The 21,182-nt window shown below is 44.9% G+C and overlaps 1 protein-coding gene across 1 annotated transcript in view; it reads right to left on the bottom strand.

The window, feature by feature from the left end:
• LOC119661181 (zwei Ig domain protein zig-8) overlaps positions 1-21,182 on the bottom strand; it is a 270,196-nt gene that overhangs the window by 165,806 nt on the left and 83,208 nt on the right. The window lies entirely within an intron of this gene.

Below are 21,182 nucleotides of genomic sequence, written 5' to 3'. Positions count from 1 at the left end.
TACCAACCATTACGAATGTATCACGTCAGAAACGCCTTTAATTCCGTAATATGGAAAGACATTCTAGGCACACTAGACAATACTTTCAACGTGCCGAACTATCTCTTACGGATTTTGAGGGACTATCTGAGGAACCGTTTCTTGTTCTATGAAACACTAGAGGGTCAAAGGTGGATGGAGGTCACGTCGGGGGTAGCACAGGGATCCATCCTAGGGCCGTACCTCTGGAACGCTACCTATGACAGTCTGCTTAAACTCGATATGCCAGAAGAGTCCCGCCTGGTCGGCTATGCAGATGATGTCGCGCCGCTTGCTGCTGGACGTACTGTCGAACAGGCGCAAAGCAGACTCGGCATATTGATGCGACGGGTAAGCGGATGGATGACTACTCATGGTTTCAACCTTGCACTGGAAAAAACTAAATTAGTCATCCTGACCAAAAAGAGAATTCCGACCCTGCGTCCCACATTGTTCGGCGGGTCGATAATCGAGTCAAAATCAGCGGTAAAGTACCTCGGGTTGACATGATGAGCTTTTCTGAGCAAATCCAAGCAGCAGCGAATAAGGCTGTAGCTAGAGTTTCGGTGTTAAGTAGATTAATGACAATCATTTTGGGTTCTACGTCTAGCAGGAGATGTCTCCTGATGAGTTCAGCGCAGTCCGTCCTGCTCTATGGCGCAGAGGTATGGGCTGACGCTCTTAACAAGGAGGGTTATCGTAAACGTCTCGCGCAAGTACAGATACGGGGAGCTTTGCGGGTGGTGTCCGTGTACCGCTCTGTCTCTGAACCGGCCGTGATGGTGATCCCCGTTGCCCTTCCTGCTAAGGAGCGTCAAGCCATATACAAGCGCAAGGGAGATGAGCCAAGAGAGGTGGTTGCTCGTGAAGAACGGCAACGCACTCTAGACGAGTGGCAGCTCTCGTGGCAAAGTGAAACTAGAGGCAGATGAGCTGCGCGACTCATCGGAAACTTAGGTGCGTGGGTGAATCGGAAGCATGGTGAGACTGACTATTTCGTTACCCAATTTTTAAGTGGGCATGGAAGTTTTCAGTCTTACCTGCACAAGATTGGAAAGGCGTGATCTCCGGATTGTATGTTTTACAATGGAGTTGTGGATGACACTTTTTTTTCTTGTGGAAGGTGGGATGGGGTTCATCAGCAGCTTTATTTTGACACAGGGGATCTATCTCGACAATATTATCGAAGATATGCTGAGGAATGCTGACAGGTGGAGCCGTGTTGCCCATTACGTTCCGGCCCTTCTCGTTGCTGAGAAGATAGAGCTCGACCGGTGGAGGAGCCAGATGGCAGGGGTTCCTTGAACTGACAGTTCCCTTCCTCCTCTACCGTGCCGTTGGTGAAAAGAATTCCCTGATTTGGAGGCTCCGCAAGGCGGGAGAGTTCGAGGACTAGCTCGATGTAATGTGACAAACGGTTCCAGGCTAACTTTTTAATGATGGGGAGGTATTTAATTGGTAGTCCGACGACGTACCGAACCGGGAATCCACACTCTGTGCGTAAATGCATTCACCTACCCTACCCGAGAAAAAAAATGTACACACCAGTATGCGTGACTTGTTTAAAAAATGAATTACATGATGACACCACCGAAGTGGCCTCTCTGGCAATTTTTCCACGATCGGTACAACCCGATATCGATCGCGGATATCTTTATTTCGGGTGCGGTCATGGCTGTTACATCAGTGTTTAAATGTGACATTTTAGTCTTCGTTACCGCGAGACGCCGTTTATTGTCTTCTGTCGCTGAACACTCAGAAAAAGAAGACATGACACACTCCGATCTCAGATTGAGCGATGGCGGAGGCCAAATAAGTTTAGGGATATGGAATCGATGCAAAATCGGGATGTCTGGAGTTCGTTACTAAGGCAGACGATGAGCACTTAGAACAATAGAGGGCCACAGGGCGAAAGGCACTGCGGTACATTTTGAATTTGAGAGTTCGATGATAGATCGATCACAAAGAAGCTAGTTGGAGAACGTCAGTTCATCTAGATTAGCCATAACCATAAGTATGATGCCAGATCCACATTTTTGCCACTAAACCTCAATAAACCATCGCACATTCAAATAACACAGTGGCTCAACACAGATTGACTGGCTTGGTTCCGTCGCTAGAACCAAATTTTATTCAGGATTGTAGAGCAGCAGTGTATACATCCTGCACTGAAGAAGAGAACAAGTTATTTCCGAAATATCGATATATGCTGAGTCTCACTTCTTAATAATACTGTGTGTCTAATCATTTTTAATGACGCCTTAGAAAACTAACTTAAATTTTCTGGTTCAATTCTGGTTGAAAAAAAAAATATGACACATATGCCCTTTTACGCTAAACATTATACATTTAAAGATAATCCGATTTCTTAAATTTTTAAGTTGAAAAATTTCCTTTTAGTTGACTTTCTTTTTCAAAGTGAATGCAGAGAAATTTTCTGACTGCTCCAGCAATAGGCGGCCATCACTTGTGCGCCTTAGTAGCCTTGATAGCTCTCCTCCTTTTTACGATGGATCTTGATGAAATTGCTTGCCTTAGATGCCCGAAATAGGCGGGAAAATAGTCCAGTTGGTTGTGAACATGACGCTCATGTTACATCCAACCCTTTGAAAGTGACTGATCAGCTATCCGACGTGTTAAAAATAGTCATCACTTTCCTTATTTGCCAAAAAATGTTGAACAAGCCAAATAAACAAATATGCCATCTTTTCAATCTTTGTCATAGTGCCCGTAAAATTCGAGTTCTTCATTAACCACCATACATATAGCGTGTCAAAAATATTTGCTTTTGTATTTTGAGACCTTGATTTTGTATAGGTACATCACTGTTCTTTTGTTTTGGATAGGTTCTCAAAACGAGACGTGTTTCACTTTTCGGGACACACATTCTGGGTGTACACTACCCTGTATTCCACCCAATATCAGAAATAAGATAATTTTCAAAAAGTGGTAATTGAGCCTTTACATTTAATACCCCACATAGCCATATTCTATAAAAAAAAGTTCCTCCCGTTTTCACGTAGCCCTCCTTAAATAATAATAATAATTGGCCCCAACCGCAAGAAAAGTCGGAACGGCTGGGTTGACAATGAATGTAAGCTAGCTACGGAAAGCATACCGAGTTATGTTGCATTCTCAAAGAACGCGGGAACGCGCAGAGACTTATCACGAACTCGGTCGAGCGGAGAAGCGACTTCATAGACGAAAAAAGGAAGCCTGGGAGAACCAACAAGTCTGTGAACCAGAAAAGTGCAAGGAGCAACCGCACCAGGCGCGGAAGTTTTACCAACAAACTGAAGATGACGGACAAATACTGTCACCACCAAGTATAGAGGAAACAGTCCGTGCAATTTATCGGCTTAAAAACCATAAGTCGCCAGGAGCCGATGGAATTACAGCCGAATTGGTTAAATATGGAGGCGACCAATTACACCAAGTGGTTCATCAACTGATGCTCAAAGTATGGGACAGCGAATCAATGCCTGACGACTGGCAACGAGGCATTATCTGACTCATACATAAAAGGGGGATATCACGCAGTCAGCAATTATACAGGTATCACGTTGCTGATTACCATTTATAAGATATTCTCCTCTATCTTACTAGGCCGGATAGCCCCATACGCTCAGAACATCATTGGCACATACCAAAGAGGTTTCACGCCAGGCAAATTAGCAACAGATCAGATGTGAGAGGCACCATCTTCTTCAGATCCTCGCAACTACTGGCCTACGCTGACGATATCGACATCATGGGAAGAGCAATCCGAGATGTACAGTCTACCTTCATCCGGATTGAGCAGGCGGCGCAAGATATTGGGGTGCCAAAACCAAAAGCACGAACAACATTGAGTCGCACTGGTCAAACGAAAACAATGAAAATAGAGAGACTACTTTGAGACCGTTGTTTTTCCAATCTAGGGTCGAAAATCACAATCAATAACAGCTATGACGATGAACTCCGCGCACGGTTGTTGGCAGCCAAGAAAGCGTATTTCAGCTTACAAAAACTGTTTCGCTCGAAACGTCTCACCATAAAGTCAAAGCTCTTACTATACAAGACTATAATCTTGCTAGTCCTTATGTATTCCTCGGAGACTTCAGCGTATGGACTACATACGGATACCTAAATGGGTATTCGAAGGGAGGGCAAATGAACAAAGACCAGTAGGGAAACCCCGAAGTCGTTGGGCGAATTCTATCGAGGAGGACAGCGCATCACTGCTCAAATTTAAAAATTAGAGAACGTGATCAGTGAACGGAGATGGTTGCCTGTCTGTCACGCGCATTTTTCTCGGGGACGGCTGTAGTGATTGAGACCAAATTTGGTGAAAAGGTGGAAACTGTAAACGCTCACGCATACAGTGGGTGACGCAATTCTACGTCGAAAGTAAGAGGGGGCGGCAGGTCCCCATGCATGCTAAAGGGGGGTGTACATTTTTTTCCACCAAAGGTAGTCATGTGAGGTATCAAATAAAAGGTCTCGGTTGGTACTTTCCGAAGCTGGTATTAGTTTTGACTTTCGTTGGAAAACTGGGGAGTGTGGGGGTTGAAAGTCATGATTTTTTCACGGACCCATTCTGAGAGAGTGTCCGGCTAGCTGAATGGTTAGAGCACAAAGCTGTCGTACGGAAGGTCGCGGTTCAAATCTTACTGGTGACAGTGGAATTTCTATCGTGATTTGACGTCGGATACAAGTCGAAAAATCTGAAAATAATCAAGAGTCTGCCGCTGTATGGTGCCTAGGCTCCGAAAAACCCTCCATATTGATATCTGCGTAAATAAAGTTAATAATAGTATATTACTATACATCATGGAAGGAGCGTTGCGAAAGGTGTGCCTGTGGGCCGCAAGATGCGGACTCAACATAGACCCAACCAAAACGCAACTGATGCTATTCACCACCAAGACAAGGATACCTGAATTCCATCCACCACGGCTGAATGAACAAAGATTGGTTCTTTCCTCTAATGTGAAGTATTTGGGTGTAATCCTGGATCCTAAGCTAAATTGGAGGTTGAACATAGAACTGAGGGTTAAGAAGGCCTGTATAGCCTTCTATGCCTGTAAGAGAACCTTTGCCAAGAAATGGGGTCTCCGGCCGAGGATGGTTCTCTGGATGTACACCGCTGTAGTGCGTCCGATCCTGACGTACGGATCTATTGGATGGTGGCAGGCTTTGAAGAAGAAATACAATAGAACGAAGCTTAATAGGATTCAAAGAACCGCGTGTGCAGGTGCTACGGGGGCTCTGCAGTCTTGCCCGGCAGATGCTCTCAATGTACTCCTGCATCTCCTCCCCCTTGACCTCCACATCAAATATGTTGCAGCGTGCAGTGCCGTAAGACTGCGTGAGTCCGGATGCTGGGCAGCGAAGTCCTACGGCCACAGCAACATTCTAGATGAAATACCTCGAGAAATCTGGGCATCCCCCACGGACTATGTCACACGCAAGCTGAACTTCACGAGAAACTTTGCTGTGGACCTTCCAACCAGGGCAAAGTGGAAGACCGGCGGCGTGTTGCAAGACTATGACACGGTATTCTTTACGGACGGATCAAAGATGGCCTATGGAGTCGGCGCGGGGGTTTTCTCGAATACACACGGTGTATCCAAGTCGTATGGTCTCCCAGGTTTCGCCAGTGTATTCCAGGCGGAAGTACTGGCGATATTGGAAATCTGTCGATGGCTGGAGCGTGATTCGAGTCCCAAGCGTAACATAGCCATTCTGACCGACAGCCAAGCGGCCATCAAGGCCTTGTACTCAACGACGACATCTTCCCGGTTGGTGGGGCAGTGCAGAGACACGCTCAACCATCTGGGCGGCACGCTCAAGATCACTCTCCTCTGGGTTCCCGGGCATAGGAACATAGAAGGGAATGAGCGGGCTGACGGATTGGCCAGGCAAGGCTCTGCTCTTGGCAGTCCCTCGGGGAACACAGTCGGTGTTCCGCTGGCGGCTGTCGGGGGCCGAGCCTACTCGCACTACCTAGCAGCCGCGGGCCTGAGATGGCGAAGGCTTACAAGCTGTGCCAAATCAAGGAGAATTTGGCCCGCTTATAACATAGCCCGATCACGAGAGCTCCTGTGCCAGACGCGTGCAAATGCATTCAAGATTACGGCGGTCTGCACGGGGCACTGGCCCATAGGGGACCATGCCGCTAGGCTCGGCTTACCCTACAACTCGCATTGCCGAAGCTGCGGAGAAGGAAGGGAAACCCTCATGCACTTTCTCTGCGATTGCCCGGCTCTGGCTCGAGTCAGGCTGCGGACACTGGGTAAACCATTCTTTGGGGACCTCAGTGAGATTTCTAGTTACAGGGTCGGAGAGCTGCTTTCCTTCGTGAATGCTACGGGCTGGCTCTGAAGATCCGAGCCAGCTGGACTCCGCTTCCCTGTTCCTATAACAACAGTCACGGTCTTAGGAGTTTGTGGTATCAAAACGGCGCACCAAAGCGCTAATTGGGGTCCTCGGAGCGGCCACTGATACCTACCTACCCTACCATATTACTATATTTTTTAGTAATTGGATGGAAACCCCCTTTAAATTCATCCTAGTGGCACGAAGTTTTGCAGCAAGTTGGCAACGTTTCTGGAAATCGCACCATTACTAAGAAAGTAATAATAAGTCAAAGTTGCTGTTTCTTTGCAAATTCAAGACTTTGAATGTCAATATCACTTTAAAATGGATATTTTCACATATTATGTACTAATGGGACAAATGCACACTCAAACGTCTTTATAAAAGAAATACATAAAACTTTTCATTCCGGTTTTCCGACTTGTTCTTATTACCGAAGAAAATATGAAGTGTCATGTACCTCCTTAAACATTTCTACAGCAATTAAGCGTTTCTAATATTTGGCTGCATTAATTAAATTAGGCTAATGCACATATCGGAATAAATTGCTAATTGACAGCTAACATAGTTGTCAGTGCTTAGGTGTTACTCTCTGTTAAACAAATCATTTCATATTTAGCTAATACAGCATCCGTTTGACACATGGAAACTATATTATATATATATTTTTTTTTTATGGATGGAGGTGGAAATCTTAGAAAGACGCTGCTGCGCCAGGTTGCAGCAGTGTGTGGGATTCACACCCACTAAAACCACCCCCACTCTTCCGCCCCTCCCCGCGGGACCACCGTGAATATTACTTCGCGGGGGAGGCTCTGGTTCGCTATACCAGCTCGTTCATGTCACGTCTCCGTCGCGCCGCCTTCCTAGCTCGATCCAAATCCAGGAGTTTTGTCTGCACCACGGCTACTGCCTCATTTACCGCCATCCAGTTTTCCTCCGACTTCAACATCTCTTCCACCAGGTTGGAGGGCTCGATGTCTGCCCCTAAGATGCTGTTCAACCTCCTTTTCTGCTGCAGAAATCTGGGACAATAGAACATAATGTGCTCCGGGTCCTCGAGTGTAGCACCGCATTCAGGACAGTTGGGAGACTCGTCCAACTCGAAGCGATGCAAGTACTTCCTATAGCCACCGTCTCCCGTAAGGAACTGTGTCAGGTAGTAATTCAATTCTCCGTGCTTTCGGTTGACCCATTTCTCGATGCACGGGATCAATGTATGGGTCCACCTGCCCTTGTCGGAATTATCCCATCGTTGTTGCCACTTGCCACACAACTCTCTCCTGATGGCTTTTCGGAAATCTGCATTCACCTCGGCTGGATTTGCCTTCCGTTTTTCGTAGAGCCAGTGTGCCTCGCTCGCTAGAAGATCTATAGGGATCATTCCTGCGATAACACACACTGCCTCCGTCGACGCCGTCCTAAATGCGCTGCACACCCTTAGCGCAATTGGCCGGTATGCCGAACATATCTTCCTCCGGTTGACAGCGTGGTTCAACGCTCCCGCCCAGACAGGGGCCGCGTATAGCGGGATCGACCTCACCATTCCCGCGATGAGTAGCCTGCGACTATACTTCGGCCCTCCCACGTTAGGCATCATCCTTGCAAGGGATGAGCTGGCATTTGCTGCCTTTTCTCGCGCATAATCCAAGTGTCCCTTGAAACTCAGCTTGGCATCGATCATCACCCCCAGGTATTTGACAACCGATTTTGAGATGACCTCACGATTACCAACCCGGATGGTAAGCGTGTTGTTCTTCCTACGGTTGGTAATGAGGACCGCCTCCGTCTTTTCGTCCGCCAGGTCCAGCTTGGCCATTCGTAACCATGACTTGATGGTATGAATGGCTTCATTTGCATAAAGCTCCACGTCCTCGGGATGCTTTGCAATTGCAACTACCGCCAAGTCGTCCGCAAAACCAATCAGCGTTGTCTCCTCCGGCACGCGAAGGCCAAGCACTCCGTCGTACATTATGTTTCACAGCAGCGGTCCCAATACAGAACCTTGAGGCACACCTGCTGTCACAATGTACTCCTTCGGCCCGTCGTCCGTCTCGTACCAGAGAAGTCTATCCGAAAAGTAACTTTCGATGAGCCGAGCCAAGTAGCTAGGAACACCCAGTTTGGCCAAAGCGCCCTTAATCTAGCCCCAGTTGGCTGAGTTAAAATCATTTTTGACGTCCAGCGTCACCAGAGCACAGCATTTGCCCATGGCCATCGCATTTCGAGCCAATTCCACGACCTTTGCTACTGCATCGGCCGTAGAACGGGCTCGCCGAAACCCATATTGCCGCTCTGAAAGACCACCCGCAAGCTCGATGAACGGGAGCAGCCTGTTGTATATCACCCTCTCCAACATCTTCCCCATGGTGTCTAAGAGACAAATAGGGCGATATGAAGAGGGCACGCCGGGTGGTTTTCGAGGCTTCGGAAGCAAGACCAGTTTCTGCCTCTTCCACTGGGCGGGAAACACTCCTTCCGCCATGCACGATTCAAATGTGCTTGCGAACCACCTTGGTCTGGCCTTGACCGCGACCTTCAGAGCCCTGTTCGGAATTCCGTCCAATCCCGGAGCCTTGCTGTCCCCAATACGTCTGCAGATTTCCCAAAGTTCCTCTTCGGTAACATTAGGGATCGAGAAGACGTCCTGCTGAGCTGCCAGTTGGGGTTCTCTTTCGTCCTGCTCCTGCTGCGGGAAAAGAGTTGCAATTATTTGTAACAAGAGCCGTGGGCATGTCACCTGAGGTGATTTTCGCCCGGGGATCTTCTTCATTACAACTTGGTAGGCTGTACCCCACGGATTCGTATTAGCCTCCTTGCAGAGCTTCTGGAAGCATTCCCGCTTGCTTCTCCGAATGGCCTTCTTAAGGTTGCTTTGCATATCCCTGTATTCCTCCTCACGCTCCTGGTGCCCCGGCCTTCCTCTTGTCCTGTGGGAAAGTCTCCTCGCTCGGAGACAAGAAGATCTCAAGGCAGTGATCTCCGTGTTCCACCAGTAGTTTGGCCTCTTGCCGTGGTGCAAACATCGTCGCGGCATCGTAGCGTCGCATGCTTCGGTTACACGCTGAGACAGCTGTGTGACCCTTTCCACCGCTGTTCCATCCGGATCATGGGCTCCCTCCAATGCGGCCAGGAATGTCTCCTCGTCGAAAGCTCCGATAGACCAGCCAACCGCCTTAGCCTTTCCACCTCCAGAGCGTCGTTGACTGCTTCCCCGGTTCCCAATGTGGAGGAAGATGGCCTGGTGGTCACTGTGGGTGTAGTGCTCACCCACTTGCCAAGCCATCCCCCTCACCAGTGAGGTGCTAACAAATGTCAGGTCAACGATCGAACCCGACCCTCTTCCTCGAAAGGTGGGCACGCATCCAACGTTGGCCAGCACGATGCCCAGCTCCGCAAATGACTCCAACAGAATTTGACCTCTGGTGTTCATCGATCGGCTTCCCCACTCCAGGGCCCACGCGTTGAAATCGCCCGCAATGATTTTAGGGCTGCGGTCTCTAGCATCCAACACCAGACTGTCTAACATCTCCTCATATTGTGCTAAGGTTGCACTAGGAGGAGCGTAGCAGCTGTAAATATGGACACCGTTGACCTTCGTCCTTATAAAACCGGCTGCCGGGGGGCCATGACTTCCTGAATGGTCTGTCTTCCGCACGCCCAGATTGCCGCGTTGCCAGACGCATCCACCGCCCAAGTCGCACCGCCGAAGTTTCTATACGGCTCGCAAATAACCGCGACATCGACATTCGACTCTCGAATGGTTTGCGAGAGCAGGTCCTGAGCTGCCTCACCGTGATTGAGATTGATTTGTATCAATCTCATTTTCCTGTGCGGTTCAGCTCCCTCCTATATACCGGACATCTGCTGCTTCCCCCAATATGCCGGCTGTCCACGCCCTCTTTCCCACTACATAACATACACCGTGGATCTCCGGTGCAATCTTTGATGAGGTGGCCCTCTTCCCCACACTTCCTGCAACTCCTCGACCTATCATGCTGGCTGGTGCATGCCGCCGCAAAATGGCCGAAATCGAGGCATCTGAAGCATCTCTTTAGAGAGATTTGTTCCCTGAGCCTGCACACGACCCAACCTACTCTTACCTTGCCTGCGGTAATTAACTTAATAGCTGATTCCGCCGGCAAACTAATAATAGCGGTCTGTGTGCCACCATATGCCTTCTTCATCCTTTTTATGGCACTCTGGTCTATATCGCCAAGGTTGAACTGCTGCTTTAGCGCAGCACAGATGTCCTCCCGTGAGGTGACTTCATCTAGGTCCTTGCACTCAACCACTATCTCCTGTTTCCGAGCTCTTACCTCAGCTTGCTCTCCAAGTACACTTTCCACTTTCCCGCGTAAGTTATCGGCCGACTTGTCGGCGGATTTACTTAACTCCAGCATCAGATCCCCTTTCTGTGTTCGCCTAATACGGCTCACATTATCCCCCAAATCCTTCAATTCTGGGTCTGACTTCACCTTTCGGAGAATGTCGGACTATATTATATATATGTATATATATATATATATGTATATATCCCAATTTTGGGAATACAATTTGAACTCAAACATTTCCATATACATTTGTAATCATTTTCCATTTATCAGAACCGTACAGATCAGAAATCAATTTTGAAAATTCAATTAAAAGAGGAGAAATCACAATGGTCAATTGCCACAAAAAAACCAATCTCTGGTCGAGTATTGATGACAAAATCAATGCGAATTGCATTAGCAATGAACACGGATCGAGATAGTAACCTGCGTCCGTTTTTCATCTTTCATTATCCTCGATGCTTTTTATCTGAATGTGATTTCGGGTGAATGGTGCTCTAAATCTCGGACATTGCACACCATCCAAGCTTATCATCTAGCGCAGATGCGTTCTCACATATTCCTTCGAAATATTGCACAGATTGATGGATGTGGTGTAATTGAAATGAATTCAATTTATGTCATATTGTGGATGTACTTTCTAAGGTTTGATTTTACGTAAAACAAAAGCTAATTATTCCTGCTTTAACGCCTCTCTGTCGGTCTGTCACAAGCAATCGGGAACACTTGCAAACAGAGAATACCGTGATTTGGCGTTTAGTGTGATGGAGGAAGACTCTGCATAAAACGGGGGTATGATTCGTGGAAATAAGCAAAAAAAAAATTAAAATTAAACGTTAACATCAAAGTACTCTCGACGGGACTTCGGGTGCCCCTTTAGCTATTTAGAATTGTCCCATTAATTGTTTTTGAAACGTTATGCTTTTTAAGGTTTTTATTGAATTCAAAACCCGACAAGAGTATGAATTATAACGACCGAAATCGCCTGGTTAGCACCTAAACTGGTTTAAGCTAATAAAATGATTTTTTTTTTTTTTGAGAATGAGTTGTCCTGAGCCCACCATCCACTTGAGGGCGGGCTGTATTTGATCGAGAAGCAACTTACTCCTTCTGTTAAGTGCATGGACTACTCTGTTCGTGGGCGAGCGCCCAGTACTTTCAAAAATTATATTTGGCTTTGACGGTTTCGATTGCAGGGCAGAGGCGATCTCATCAGGCGCTGCCGCGTAAATCAAGGGCCTTAATAGATATTAGATAAGTTATTATACAAATTTGGTAAAGTGATAATTGAGTTCTTTTGTTCGATAAGCTTCATGGGCATATTTTTGCATGCTTGAATATTTTCCGAGGTGTTGGTGTCTCCAGAATAATGCTCGAACAAAGTACCTTCTCTCCTCCTGTTTAGCAGATATGGACAAAACGGGACTCTTTATGTATGCGTCTGGATATACTTGGGAGGAATAGTTATAGAAAATTCAACTTTGAGAGTGGTGGGTCATTTTTACTACGATTGTGTGTGTGTGTGTGTTTGAGGTGGGGAGAAGTAAAGCCTCTGAGTAGTCAGGTTTTAGTGGTCCATTGTGCTCGATTCCCCCGTCTAACGGAATATCCCAGATTCATTTATGTATCGCAGGATTTCCGAGAGTGGATGTGATGCTGACCGCTCTAGATGGAGCACATCTGCACCAAACATCTTATGTCAGATGCGTCCGTAAGCGGGGCATAGAAAATGTTCCGTGGATTCCGCTTCCTCATTACAGGATGGACACGTATCATCTTGGATAATTCCTATTCTGAACATCTGCTCAGCTAGTGAATTATGCCCAGTCAGAATGCCCACAATACTTCTGCATTCTTCCCAGTCTGGGCATGGGGAAAGTTCAAGCCTTTTTTGCTACGGCAGCCGAGATTTCATTTCCCTCTACACCACAAAGACCAGGTACCCAGAGTAAATTCACCGTATTGAATCTAGAAATAGAATTCAATCGGTTTATACATTCGTGAACGATTTTTGAAGTGATTAAAGTACTGCGTTGAAGCGTTGAGCCCTGAATACAATTTGACTATCGCTATAGATTGCGATGCGCCTGTCCTTCAACCGCTCGTCAATCATCCAGGTTGCAGCCCTTAGGATCGCATACACTTCAGCCTAAAAGACCGTTGTGTATTGTCACAAAGGAAAAGCCCACTCCTCGTCTTTATTCGATAGGTAGACTCCTGCTCCAGAACCATTTTCTGTCTTTGAGCCATCGGTATAGAAGACGTCAGTATATCCTGACATGCACTCTTCTGGTTCGTCTTAGTTTTCTCTCCGTTTCAAGATAACATTGTACCTTCTACCAAACAGATTAATGGGGATCTGAGAATAGGAAAGCGTTGCGAAAACTGGAGCCAATTCTCCCAATGACTCTTCCAATGCTTGGTGCCCCCACGTCCATTGTTTTCCCATAGATCTAATTGAATTAGTCTATGAGCTTCTCTCATTGCAGTGCTCTGAATGAACAGATCCAAGGGCTGCAAATTGAGTAATGCGTTCATGGCACGGGTGATACCCAGACACACAGTTCTTTGCAGTGTGGCTAGTTTACAGCGAAAATTCTTCTGTTTCACCTTAACCCACCACAATACGGATGCATAAGCGAACATCGCCCTAATGATAGCAACATATATCCACATTACCACCTGAGGTCTAGGTCGCCAAGATGAGGTAAGGGTCCGCCTACAGAGCCCATAAGCTGTGAGAGCTCGTTTCATCTTTATCTCTACATGTTTGTTCCAAAGAAGCTTCTTGTCTAGAAGAACTCCCAGATATTTCAGTTCTCGGAGAGTTTAAGGGTTGTACCCCTCATCTCTGGAAGGCAAAGACCATACAGTTTCCTCCTTTTTGTAAATAATACCATTGTGGTTTTATTTGGATTTATTGAAAGTCCATGCCTGAGACACCAACTGTCAATCAAATCAACGTCGCGTTGTGTATTTCTACACACCATTCCGAGATCTCGACCAATAACCACCACAGCAACGTCATTTGCATAACGTTGAACGTGTATTGGCAGATCGGATAGTAGTGAGTTGATCAAGATACTCCACAAAAGTGGCGATAGCACATCTCCTTGAGGGTAGCCTTTCGTCGCCTCCATTGTTAAGTAGCGATCAACACCCACTTCAGCACACAACAATCTCTGCGCTAGCATAGCGTAGATGTACTTTATTTGCGTTTCGTCAACACCATGCTCTCTGGTGACGTCACAGAGCCTTTGAAAGGGCGCACAGTCAAAAGCTCCCTCAGTGCCCATGAACACCCCCACGAGCCGCTGTGAGTTCCGGAAGTTTTCAGTCTTCATCTTTATTACTTTTGCATCTTTATTGCTTTTACCACGTTGGCCCCGGGAAATAGGACAGGCCTCTTCATTCTGAAATTGTGCGATTCAGTGTTTTCAATTGATCTTCTATCGCCAAAGGGATCCTTAGTCGCCTAGGGAGCTCAAATTTGTTGCCAGTAAATAGGAAGAAGCTTTGGCATATTGCAGGTTAAACCGACTAACTCTTACCTTTGCAGCCATAAGTGCAGTCTAATATGAAAACTGCCGCTAACTGAAAAGTCTGCTGCGTTCAGAGTGGATCTCACCGGGGTTACCAGCTTGTCGGCACCTTCTACCGAAAGTTCCGCTTTCTTGCGTCTGATTTCTCTGGATGTCGCCACACCTGGTGGTGTAGCAATGTCCATGTCCTCATTCCCAAAAACTTCGCCTTCTTTTGCAATGCCTTCAGTTGTCGTCGGCTAGAAGCCCTCCTAGTTTTACGGAGTCCGGGCTGCATGGATCTATTTTCACATACCGGCGTTAGACCATTTTGCCGAGTACTGGCGGAGGAGATAGTTCTGATAGGCAAGCCTGTAGTCCCTTCTCCTTTTCGGCTGAAGTTGCCTTCTCCCGAGTCTTCATCATCAACGGCGCAACAACCGGTATCCAATCTAGGCCTGCCTTAATAAGGAACTCCAGACATCCCGGTTTTGCGCCGAGGTCCAACAATTCGATATCCCTAAAAGCTGTCTGGCATCCTGAACTACGCCATCACTCCATCTTAGGCAGGTGCTACCTCGTCCTCTTTTTCTACCATAGACATTGCCCTTATAGACTTTCCGGGTGGGATCATCCTCATCCATACGGATTAAGTGACCCGCCCACCGTAACCCGTTAGGCTGGATTTTATCCACAACCTGACGGTCATGGTATCGCTCATAGATTTCGTTGTTATGTTGGCTATGGAATCTGTCGAGCGTTCCTCCCCCGTATTTTAGAAGAGTTAAGTAACAATGTCACCGACCGGCCGGCCGTAGTCAGATTTTCAGCTCCTCTCATTAAAGGAGTTGCTGTACTATCCTTTTTGGTTGACCGCGCCCTAGGTGTTCCACTGAAGCGGAGATCCTGCCTTCCACACATTTCTCTGTGGGAACATGAATTAGGTGAGGCCTCCAAAATCGGTGCCTCGACCATGACCTGATTTCTCAGAGTCGCGGGTGGATTCAAAGTCTGTAACTTCTTACCACTTGGAGAGTTACAATCCTTTGTTTGCATCTTCATGTCTTTTTGGACACTCTTAGTGTAGTAGTAAACTAGCTCCCTCACCACGACAAGGTGGTGTTCGAGGGGAAGACTACGACTACTAGAAGAAAAATATTCATACATAGTTGCATGGTTGGTGTTTAGATTTCATCAAAAACAATTAGAGATAAGTATATTGCTAAACTATCAAAGTTAAAATTGAGTCATTCCCTAGCTCAAGGTTCAGTTTGCTTTATTTTGCGTCAGCACTTTTAATTTAATTGTGCAAAGTTGAATCCATTGTATCATTTTTAAAGTTTTATGTTATGTTAGTTTCGATATTCGTTGGAAAACAAGGGAGTGTTGGAGGTCGAAATTGATCCCATTCTCAGAAGCAAGTCAAGCGAAAAATCTGAAAAAAATTAAAAGCTGCCACTGTGTTGCTCAGGCTCCGAAATATTCACCATACTGATATATGTTCAATAATATAATAATATATTACTAAAATTTTTAGTAATTGATTGTCAACCCCCTTAAATTCATCCCAGAATAATGAAATTACAGCAGTATAGAACATGATCGTACCGGGTTTGGTGGAAATCGCATTATTATTAGCTTCTGCGCAAATTTAAGACTTTAAGTATCACGCGAAAGCGGATATCCTCACATAATATATTCATATATTATGTGTTAGGTATTTATAGGACAAATGTTCACTCAAATGTTTTTATAAAAGGAATATACAAAACCTTTCATACCTTAAGCGTCTAGCTGCCGGTTTATTGACTTGTTCACATTCAGAGCCATTTGAACTATAAATTGTTATGTCATTACTTCAGTTATTAAGCTCTTGGAGTTTAATAAAAGTTAGTTGTAAAATTGACACGAACAAAAATGGTCGTTTTTATTTCAGGGAATTTTTAAGATCCGGAACACATAATATTACAACACGTCCGCAGCATATAGTTCTTTAGCGTAGTTATGGTGGATAAGGTCCCCAATTAGATTACATCTAAACCACGGTGGATAACATCCATAAAATAAATAGCTGTGAAAGTTAAATTGTGTTAATTGATTCGTGAATAACATCCCTTCAACGTTACTATAAACCAATTAATAATAATTTAGATTGGCACCCAGTTACAAAATCTCACAAAAGATAAATCTTGAAGATTTATATCGTCTGCTTCATAATCATGGATAGTCGGTTGAAAGAAATATGGGGAAGGTGCACTGAGATATATCCTCTCATCTACCAGGAAAAATTTCATAGTTTGTTATATGAAAATAATTTTGAGGAAGCCGAAGTGGCTGATTTAAATTGTTGTGCAAATTCAAAATGTACATTAATGGGTGTCGTGCTACAGTAGGGGTTTGTGCTCAAATCAATGACAGCCAAGCCCAAGCACGCCTGCCAGTTGAACATGGCATAAAACCCGAACGTACTAGATACCTCGATTTGATGGCGATTACCTAAAATGATGAACTTTCCGTGAACTCTTCTTTTCTAGGTGCCCAGTAGCAATACCTTATTATCAGTGCGAAAAATGCAGTACTGAAAATCTCTAGTTGATGGGGAAGCGGCTTTAAAATGCCGCGTAGAATCTTCTAACAAATCGATTCGAGAATAACAGAATGATCATTGGGGCTCATTTCAACGCTATTAACGATCTATAATTGGTTTCGGAAGCACGCAAGAAATGGAAACGAGGTTTAGGAGGGAGCAGCAACGATGTTCACACGTGGGAAAGTTTCAAGGTCTTCTTAGAATTTTAGATCTATAGCAGGAATGACCAACAACAAGCCCCAACTCAAGACTGCTTCTCATGCTATGACTGAATAATATAATCTGACCGACTAATGCATTGGGACAAATATGGAAAACATGCGGTTGGCGTGGAACTTGTGAAAAAACAAAGACTGTGTTTTAATTATATGAGAAGTGGTCGTGATGTTCAAAGTCCAAAAGGGCCCACCATACCTTGTTGGTGCTCAGAGGTGGCGATGAGGAAGATGGGACGGCAACCCTGTCGGCCAAGCCAAAACCAAAGCCAAGTGGCACCGGGAGGCGCTGTACTCACTTTGGCTTGCCGGCCGTGATGCAGTAGGCGAATGCTCCAAAGGCATAATCAGGGCGATTAGACCCGAGTCTGCATCTGAAGTGGCAAATTGGTCACGAAACCTCACCAGGGGTATACTGGTACCATGGGAACCGAGATAGCCCCTGGACCCCGTTGCATGTGAGTACAGCTCGGGTATTTACGGTTGGCCCCCTAGTGAGAGCTTCATGGGTGTTGTTGATTATGCTCAACCGAGAAGAGACCTTCGGGCCTCGGCGTGGTGTTGCGTTTCAATAGGGGCGCCGTACTCCTTAGTTCGGTAGAGATTTAGGTAGGTCTTGGATCCACCAGTATGAATGCTATGCCATGCACTTGATATAGACTGGTACCGTTGTTGCTTGTCTCAGCGGGTCTCTGATTGTGGTCACAAAGTTAATCCGTGTCTTAAGAAGACCGTGGAATTAAGTCGTCCAGACAAGTGTTCACGTTAAACCCTCAAGGACTCACCATACTTTGTTACATTTAGATGACATGGAAAATGAGTGTGATTCAAGTCTGAGTGCGAAGATAACCGAGGTGATAAGTCTAACAACCGCGGACAATTTTCAAGGTGTTTTGCTTGCTACACCGAGTGTGATTGTAAGAAATAAATTTGGTGACTTCAGAAACTATTATCGTTTCTGCTCGCATTCTTGTGGAAGTTACAGATGGTTTACCGTACATAAATTTGCCGACACGCGCAACCAATCTTCTATTTCGTAAATGTGAATACATTTTGAGGGGTGACGTAGAATATCTCTATAGGGAAATATTAGTGCGCCCGGAAGATCGTGATTTCCAGCGGATTGTTTGGAGGAATGATCCTGCAGAGGGAATAATGGACTATCGCCTGAACACTGTCACTTTCGGCGTTGCGTCCCCACCGTTCCTCGCAAGTTGTATGTTGCACGAAGTTGCATCTTCCATTCAAACTATACAACCTGAAGTTGCTGGTGTTATTCTTCAGGATTTCTATACTACTGATATTATAACTGGTACTCATGAGCTGAAGCAAACGCACAATTTACGTCGGAGTCTAAATGAAGTTCTATCCACAGCTGGTCTGCCTTTAAGGGAATGGGCATCTAACAAAGAATCGATGAATAACACCGTCGATTCTGACCGCGAATTGAAAAACCAATTGGCGTAGACGATAAAGAATTAAAATAAGATATTAGGTTTACATTGGATTATATCTGAGGATCAGTTTAATTTTGTGGTTGCGTTGCCTAGAAGTGAAAACATGGCCTCTACGAAGTGAATAAAATTATCAGAAATATCAAAGTTATTCGATCCTTTGGGATGATTGCAACCAGTTCTGATTTGTGTAAAAATACTTCTTTAAAGGTTATGGTTAGCATAGATTGCTTGGGAAGGTCCATTTCCCGAAACCATGACTAAAAATTGACGGGAAATGCGCTGTGACTAACAAAGTACGCAAAATATACATATTTCATGTTGGATAAATTATAGTCTAAATTTCAAAAACCAATTACATGGGTTTGCAGATTCTTGGGTAATTTATGTGCGTATTGGAACCACTAATGGTCAAGTCATAGTGCATTTACTTTCGTCGGAATCTAAGGCCACACCGATTAAAACCGTTTCAATTCCCCGGTTAGAATAATGAGGCGTCCAGCTTGCAGTCCGATTAATGATTCAAACTCACTGAACTGATTCCAATATTGTACTTGCCTGGTTGAGTTACCACCCAAATAAGTAGAACATTTATGTAGCAAAGACAGTTAGATTTTGACGAGCTCAGCAAGGATGCAATGGCGGTATGTTAATACGAAACAGAACCCAGCAGATTTCGCCTCCAGAGGACTGTTTGCTGAATCATTTCAAAACAACAATCTATAGTGGAAGCCACCAACGTGGTTAGTTCAACACTATGAAACACCACTGTGATTTTTTTTTAGATTTTTCGGTTGGATAGGTTCTGAGAACGAGATCTGTTACAATTTTTGGGGGTAATATTTTCAGTCATCACTGTTCTACGCTTCACCCGATATCAAATACAGAAAAGTATTATTTGAGCCCTTTCATTTGATTTTCCACATGGCCACATTCTGTGAAAAAAAAATTTGCACCCTCCATTCACATGTATTAAACTTAACAACAATGGTGCCACTTACTGTATGTAAAGGGAACAACAGACCACATGTTCACACTGATTTTTGTGACAATCGGTTCGGCCGTTTCCGAATAAATCACGTGTGACGGACAGACAGGCATCGAATCGATTCTAATAAGGTTTTGTTTCACACAAAACCTTAAAAAGAACGGATTATTTGACTACTGCTGAATTAAATGCTGTTACTAAAATCTGTATATGACTCGCACAACAACATCACTTTAAACAAATCGAAACACAAAGTGATTGGCGGCAACAATACGATGATTTTGCCGGTGCCATACGATTAAAGGCAGCGTTGTTAATCTATGGCAAATCACACTTAGCTCCCATTTTAATCGAAGACTATCACACAAACAACTCTAGACGCGATTCGACTAAAATATTGGATAACAGGAGGTCTTTCTGCTATAAAAAGGACACTTCGTGAATGTTAAATATGCTTTCGAATTCAGCCTAGAGTGCAGTATTAATTAATAGATGCACTTCCCGATTCCAGAGTTGCAATTTCACGGCCTCTCATGAGAGTCGGATCAGACCACGGTGGGCCATTCAACATCAAATTTAACCACGGAAGAGGTACCAGATCTTAGAATGCATTCATCGCACTTCTCCTTTGTTTATGTACCAAAGCAGCTCTATTAACCAAGGAGGAAACCAGGTGGCAGTTAATTCCTCCAGGCACAATTCCACAATTTGGTGGCCAGAAAAAGACATTTAATAAAGTTTGTAGGTGAGCAGATTCTTACCCATGGAGAAATGGCTACTCTTCTAACGCAAATTGAAAGTTGTTTAAACTCGCGACCACTATATGCATGCAATAACGATGATCTAATTACCCCAAGGCACTTCATAAATAGCCAGCACTTTCATAGTGCACCAGAGACCACTGCATCAACTAAAGGCATTTTTACCTTATTGCAAAGGATGAAGAGTTGTTGCTGTAAAGACGGCTAATGACATCTTTTGACGGAATTGCACAAAGGTTTGTCCTTTACCAATTAATGTACAAACCGAACATGAAGCTGATAACCAACCTCACATATAGCCGTGTCTCCCTTGTCTATTTCTTAACGTTATGTACCATTATTATCGGAAACCACATCAACACAACACCATTCAGAGATCAACATGGTATTTACTACGAAGACAAGGGCACAACTCAGTTATCACAGTCTGATTGGAAAATATTGGCTTTTTGTGACTTGTGTCTTATTGGCAAACACTCGAAAGCATTTCCTTAGGGCAAAATGTACCGAAAAGCATCAAAATATATACAAACTACACCCAATCCAATGATCTAGGATGCCTGAGTAGATCGTCTACCTGTTGGTAGCAGGTTGACAGCCGCGGGGCCGACGTAGGAACCCGGCTGTTCAGTCGGTCGTCAGCAGTGAAAGAAAAAGGAAGAGTAATAAAATTAATGACTGACATAAAATAATTATGATTTAACAAACAAAAACGAAAGATATAATTGTAGTTGTGATTATATTATTAATTTAAATTGGTGACCCCAATATGAACTGATTGTGAAAATAGTGGAGTTTTTTCAAATGGAAACCGTTGAAATTCGGTTGCCGAATCAAAGAGCAAAGTGCTATTAAAATTGCAGCACAAGAGTGGAATGGGTTTTTAATTCTAGGCGATCGCAAGTTCTCCAATTTTTGTTGTGAATGCAGCTCCATCAAAC

This window comes from Hermetia illucens, chromosome 1 (genome assembly GCF_905115235.1).
Source record: "Hermetia illucens chromosome 1, iHerIll2.2.curated.20191125, whole genome shotgun sequence".
NCBI classification, from domain to species: Eukaryota; Metazoa; Arthropoda; class Insecta; order Diptera; family Stratiomyidae; genus Hermetia; species Hermetia illucens.
This window is presented reverse-complemented; position numbering and strand designations above follow the sequence as displayed.